This window comes from Tupaia chinensis, unplaced genomic scaffold, assembly GCF_000334495.1.
Source record: "Tupaia chinensis unplaced genomic scaffold, TupChi_1.0 Scaffold000042_2, whole genome shotgun sequence".
Lineage (NCBI taxonomy): Eukaryota > Metazoa > Chordata > Mammalia > Scandentia > Tupaiidae > Tupaia > Tupaia belangeri.
In genome coordinates this window covers 1,240,116-1,247,351 of record NW_006159498.1, presented here as the reverse complement: position 1 = coordinate 1,247,351, position 7,236 = coordinate 1,240,116, and positions in this window count along the sequence as shown.

Below are 7,236 nucleotides of genomic sequence, written 5' to 3'. Positions count from 1 at the left end.
GACCTCCGTGACCTTGGGTCAGTTGTCAAGGGCGACAGGTCCCGCGCGCCAAGCCACTGGGGGCGTTCCACTGCCCCGGGCCGCGCCTGCCAGCCCCGCCCAGGCTCGTGCATCCCTAAATGGGGCGTTGTCGCTATCCCCGCCAGGAAGCCGCAGCCAGCGTTTCTGTGGCCTTTAGGAATCCCGACCCCGGGCTGGCCGAAACACTACCGCGGCGGAGGAAGGAATTCCAGGGCACTGGCTCCTCCAGAACGCTCGCTCTACCCACCAGCAGGCAAGCTGGGCGGATGCGTTGCCTCCAGGGCTCGCACCTCCCTGGAGGTTGGAGATTAGCTGTGGATTCTGACCCACAGCCGAGTTCTGGCCGCGGCACCACTTCAACCGCGGGCTGTGGCCCAGGCATTTAGACGGCGCCCAGATGCTTCTGAGGCACGCGCGGCCCGCTGCTACGATGAAATAATTGTACTAAAATGGTGATGCGAGCTTGTGGCAGGTGCTGCAAAGGATTGCCGAGCAGAAGCGAGTCCCTTGTGGATCCTGGAGAGGGTGGGGCTGTTGGGAGAGGGCGCCGGAAAATGTTTCCGGTGGACGGTGTCAAGGATGACCTCCCAATTTCCTGGCTTGAGGTGATTGTGAAAGAAATGGGCAGCTTGAGATGGCGGAGCACCGGAGGACTGGGTAGCCTGGCACTGTCCTCACTCTTTCTAGCCTCCCGCCTTACACAGCAGCTAGATCACACCCCCGTCTTCAGTGACTTTCTCCCTGGGCATAACAGTTCTCAGCTACGGCCTCAGCCCGAGTTCCATCACGGCTCTAAGTCTGCAAGCCCTGGAGCCTCTGCAGCGCGGAAGAGCTGGAGTCTCGACCTCAGGTCACGTCCATTCACTTTTCACTCCATTTGGGGAATCAGTCGTCAACAGCAGACATACTGGTCTATATGGCGCATTGCTTGGGAAGGTCTTTTCATTTCAGGAAGGGAAAGTGATACTGGGCAAAGGGAAGGAAACATGGCCTGCAATTAAGGATGGGAGTGGGTTGTCCTGCCGAGATAGGCAGGACCCAGCTCTGTGAAGGAATCTTCCAGAGCCTTCCGTCCATCCTCCCTCAGCCTCAGACTCCTGTGACACTGGATTTTCTGCTAGCCCAGAGAGGTGGAGGTTTTTAAGGCACTTACAGATCTGAGCCATGCCTTTAGGGGCCCATGGGCAGATTTCCACTCCTGTATGGACAAGGAATTGGCCGAGGAGAGAACAATATAGATAGGCATATTTGACTTGAATGACCAGGGATTGCTTGGGAGGACAGGACTGCACTGTCCACAACAGGGGAAATGACCCAAGTCCATTACAGGAGGCCCTGCTAATCCCTTCCTTCTGCAGCTACCCCCACTGACACCCATCTGGGCTCTTGCAGGGAGGGTGCACGTTTGGGGTTCCCAGCCTCCTGTTTGGATAAATATAATACAGGCCCAAGTCTACGATAACCTCAAAACCTCCCAGGAAAAGACTCTTCTGAGAACTCTGCCTCTCAGGAAGGCAGCCTTTCCCCCTGCACTCACTCCTGGAAACTTCTGTGGTGGATACCTTGGACAGCTGGCTTCAACAGCGTGTTTTGAAAGGTGCCTCCTGGCCCAGCGAAGAGCTCAGCTCACAGCCGAGGTGCTATGGTGATGGGGCTGCACTCAGTGAGGTTGACCCATGTGGAGGAGAGTTCTGGGTTCACATCCAGAGATCTCTCTGTGTACCAGCATGTGTGGGTTGAGACATTAGGACTGTTGGGGGTGCCGACTCTCTCTCTCTGTTATTCTTTCTATCTCATAGAAAAGAAAAATAAATGTTAAAAAGAAAGAGAGAGAGAACTCAGATCACAGATTTTCGCGGCCTGTGGGGTGCTGTTGGCTACCCCGGCACATGTCAGCCTTGGCTCTGCCATGTGTCTGTCCTGCAAAGGACCAGAGGGGATACCCCTGAGTTCTTAGGGAATTGAGTAGGGCAGGAAGGCTGCTGCTGGGAGTGAGGCTGGGAGCCCCCGGCTGACCCCTCCCCCTCCCCAGCCCTGTGTTTATCATGAGCACTCAGATGAGGAAGCTGCAGACAGAGAGTTTGTTCTTGGTCCTGAGGCCTTGCTGCTCAAAGTTGGCAGACAGCCTGCAGTGCTGGCCTTGCCTCCCAGAAATGAGGACTCTCAGGCCCCAGCCCAGACTGCGAGACCCCAAGTAGTCTGTGGTTTTGTTAAAGCAGGAGCAGCGCTGACCAGGGACAGACAACAGAAAGCAAGCCTGCATGCTTCGAACCCGCGGAGCTCTGAGGCAGCCCCAGTGATGAGGCATTTTCCTTGTTTTCAGCATGAACTTGGTTCAGCATAAACTCCAGCCCCGGGCTGGAGTTCTAACACCTGCCAGCCCTTTCCCCCAGTAGTGGTCCCTGTCAGTCGAGTTCTCTGAGGGTTGCACCTCGGTGTCCAGGACCTGTCAGCCAGTGCTCGCTGTGGACAGATGTGCTCTGAGAATGTCCGCTAACTTGGACGGAAGCTGGAAGCCACAGGTCTGTATCTCCAGGCAGCAACTCAGATTGCCTGTCCTGCAGAGAAAGTGACTTGGGCACAGTGCTGTCAGGTGTTCACGCCACTGTTGACCCTAGCTGCCCTCCTCCTACACGAAGACCCCTTTTCTCACTCAGGAAACCCAAGCTTGGAACTCACATGTCTACCCAGGGAGAAAACAGGGGGAAAGAAGCCCAAGAGCCTCCTGACTCCAGCGGCTGCAGTGCAGCAATTCCAGCTTCCAATGCCTCCCGTACTGCCCACCTGCATTCCCTTGCCTCTATGGAGGGTTAGAATCCACAGCCTTGGGAGCACGGGAGCGATGCTACTCTACAGTCTCAGCCTCTTAGTGTTTTCCCCCTGCTCTCCTTCCATCCCCACCCCGTGACGCATGACGAGGAAGGTGACGTGGCTGGTGGCAGGGACAGGGAAGCACAGTGTAGACTTACCCTTCCTGACCTACTCTGGTTCCCAGGGGAGCTGTGCACTCCAAATCTAACCCTTGCTTGGGATTTTCCCTCCCCTCAAAAATCCTCTAGTCTGAATTTCCTGGGATATCCACAAATACTTTGAGAGTCAGTTTTTGTTTTTCTTTAACCTTGCCAGAGATCACATGCGCTCACTGGACAGAGATGGAGAGAAAGGGAAAGTGAGAAAGCACTCCCCATGGGGGTGGCCATGCCCCCACCCATCCCATTTCTCCTTTCTCTTTGGATTTTAGGCACACGTGCTCATGTGCCTAGTGTGTCTTCCAACTCATCGGGTCTGGGACTCAACCATGCAGTGGGCCACGTGGGACCCAGTCGCTTTACGCGTCACACTAGCATCTTGTCCGAGAACCAGTCTGTCAGAGGCTTCACTGGTGGCCCAGAGCCAGAGCACTCAGGGTGGGATGCAGAAGCCCACTTCGGTCATGCAGCCCTCTTGCAGGTGCTGGGGGCTGACGGGGTCCTTGCCACCAACACCAGGTTGCCAACAGTTCTTTGTCTCTGATGCCAAAGTTACCCAGGAGGGGCTGGACACAGGCCTTTGTAGGGACATGAGGGATTATGATGTGCTGAGTCTCCCACTTCCACGGCGGTATCCCGCAGTGGGTTCCCAGGAACTTGTGGAGGAAGGATGAGGCCAGGGTGTGGGAATTTCTTGTTGGAAGAAAGGGCTCCTCTTCAAGCACAGGGCTGGAGCAGGGCTCAAGGCCAGGGCTCAAGGCCCGCTGTTTCGCTGTTTCCTCCTGCTCTGTTGCCAGGACAAAGGATAAAAGTTTTTGCCATAGGGCACGTGCGCTTGAAAGATACAATGAGAGGGAGGGAAAGTGAGAAATCACTCTCTGGGGGATGGCCACAATGCAGTCCTTTCTTCTCCGTTCTCCTGGGATTTTGGGTATGCACACACATGTGCCCAGCATGATTTTCAAGCTACCAGGTCTGGGGTTCGAATCAGTTAGCCATGTGGGAGTCCACCACCATGCCACCAGCTGGCCTCACGGAGCGATGCATTTAAACACTCACCACATAAGTCAGGAAGCCCACTCCAGGAGCGAGCATAGGCCCGTGCTCTGGGCCCAGGGCTCCTTGCTTCAGGGACTTCATCAGCACCATTTCTCAGTCCCCTCAATCTCACAGAGGCCTCAGGCCTAGGCCTTCTGTAATCTGTTCTCTCACTCCAGTCTCTTAAATCACCTTAAAAATAATGGCAGTCTTTCTTCCCCAAGGTGTAATGTAGTGACTAGCTCCCTTTGAACATGTTCAGCTTGGTGAATTAAAGTGGAATCACAGCCAGTAGATCCCTAGGAAATCCTCTATGAGAGGGTGGAAGGGCCAGGAGGTTGCACACCAGTGACACAACGGGCCTTACATGGGACGGGGAGCATAGCAGGTGCACTGGCAGTGACCCGGGTCACCTGAAGCTGGGGCCGACCACAGTGTGATGAGCCTGTTGGGGATGCCCATCTGTTTTTCACAGAAGTAATCACAACACACACACACATACACACAAAACCAAAATAAAGAAACAAAAACCAAAAAAAAAAAAAACCCAACAAACAAAAACCCATCAAAAACATGTATTTTTAAAACATTTATTATTATTATCAATTAATTTGCTAAAGGGCATGAGACAGACAGAGACAGAGACAAGGAAAATGAGAAAGCAAGCTGCCGGGTCTAGCACCTTAACTGGCATGTCACCTGCTGGCCCCCAAAACATTTTCAAGTATTTTTGCCAGCAGTTTTTGCAGGAATGTGTCACCAGAGACGAGAGACAGAGAGGGAGGGAGAGAAAGAGAGGACAGAGAGAAAACACCCCGCAGGCATGGGAAAGCTGCAATCCCTTCTCCATTTTTCCCTGTTAGGGATTTTGGGCACTCATACACATGTGCCTGAAGTGTTCCTCGAGTCACAGGGTCCAGGCTCAAACCAAGCGGTCAGACATGCGGGATCCAGCTGCCTTATCCACCCCGCCACAGGCAGGTCTGAAAAATTGTAAAATTTAGACCAACTGCAAAGTGTTCCCGCCAACTCATCGAAGCTCCCCGGAGTCCGTCCTTTGTCAAGCCTGGGTGCCGCATTCACCCGTGGGTGGTCGGAAGTCATGATGCATTTTTGCATGGAAAAACACATGACTTTCCGACAACCTACTACGTTTCTTGGGGATAGAACTATTCCTCTATCCCTTTCTGCTCATGTATGACGAACTTACGCACAAGAAAAACACACAGTTAACGTCGAACAGTGTGTGAAGGCCACCTTCTTCATGCCTGATGGACATGCCTCATTGCTGCAGCTGCTCCTGCAGAGCCTGCCTGATTGGCAGCAAGCTGCCCTGCGCGGGAGCACTTCCCGGGAGCACCGTGGCTACCAACACACAGCCCTCTCTTTCAAGATGCACCTCCCTTCACACAATCACTTATTTTGCCACATAGTGCTAAAAGCTCATTTTGGTTGAGACAAGATCTATGGTTCTGCTTTATAGCAGTCAAAAGATGACTGGCTTTGCCGTGAGGTCCGCGGAGAGGCAGAAGCCTCTGGGCGTCATGTTACCTGGAGACCTCGCCTGCCTCGCTCAGCTTTAACAGGCAGCCTAGCCTCTCCAGGGCACTTGACCAGCTCGGCTGAGCACCTTTGTCTCAGGACTGGCTGCCCCGCTGCCTCTCAGGGTCACTAGCCAATTGGAACCAGCTTTGAATCCAAGCAGTTTTACCAGCTTTTATTATAAACACCAGCACATTTCAAGTTTCCTCTTTTTGATCACAAATATAGGACTTTTTTCTTCTTCTCTTTAAGTATACAGCATGAGACACAGAGTCAGGGCTTTCCAGCTCTTACAAATTTCCTCAGGACACACTCAGGGTTAGAACCCACAGACCATGCCTTCGGCCACATGCTCCAACATCTGGATGCAGATTCCAGAGGACAAGGTCAGTACGTAGTAGTTTTGGACTCCAGGATAACCTGAAAAAGATGCCCCCCACTGTCCTGGCTAGAAGGCACATGCGGGAGGGACCACCTCCTGAGTGTGGGCGGGGGGCTGCTCCTGGGGTCCAGACCACTTGCTTTCAGAACCTAGCCAGGTGTGCAGATGGCTCCGGCCCACCTCCTGGAGGGTGTGGTCTTGCTGTCCTTTGGGATGGGATGAAGAGGGGCAGTCCGGGTGTTGGGCAGTGGTCTTATTCTTACCTGGTTTAATTAACCTGTTACTAAAACTCGAGACTCAGAACTGCCAAAAGTAGGTTGTGTCCTTCCAATTTCTCACAAAGTTCTTCAAACTTAAACTTCCAAACCACATATATACTGAAGTGTTGGGTTGCCGGGAAGTCATGACATGTTTTTCTATGTAAAAATGTGTCATTACTTTCCTGACAACCTAGTGTTTTCAAAACCTCTGTGAACAAAAGGGCCAGAATTCCTAAATCTAACGCCTCAATCCTCACAGTCCAACCCCAATGTTTACCTGGAAGACAAGGGGTAAGACAGTTTTGGGGGCTTGTGCACACTGTAGGACTGACTTCAGCTCCCCGGGGAAGGTCCTCCTCTTGGAAGTGATTCTTGCAGCACTTGTGGCCTCAGGCCATGCACTAAGGGCACCCAAAACTGGACCCCAAGGGGAGGGGGAGTCTATGTGGCTGAGTACAGGTGGCCCTCAAACAGAGGTCTTTCCTCACCACACCCACAGCCTGAAAAGGGTGGTGCCTCATCTGTGTTCTAGAGGGAGAACCCCAGTGTCTGAGGCCAGGCAGGATTCCCTAGCGAACACAGGATTTTGGAGACAGGAACCTTCTGAGGTCCTGGAGCACCCTTGGCACGGATGCTGGGATGTGTGTTTGGGAGTTTGGGGCAGGTAGCGTGGGGGCTGCCTGACAACACGGGCTGTGGGGCGATGCACTGTTCCAGACCATTCGGTGTCCCACACTGTACAGGCGAGACTCCCTCAAGAAGCATCAAACATGCTGGGCCAACACTGAGCTGCTGCCTCTGGTCTCTGGGAAGAGAACCCTGCAGAAGGCTACGGGCCCGGACACACTTCCCAGCTGTCACCCGCACAGCCACTGTGATCACAGCCCTGGCCCTCTCTGCTATGAGCAAACAACCAGAATCATGTCTTACAAAGAACAGACTCCAAAAATATATATAAATAAATAAAAACCTTAAACATTCTTACAGGGATCTTAAAGAACAGAATACATGTTAAAAACTTCAG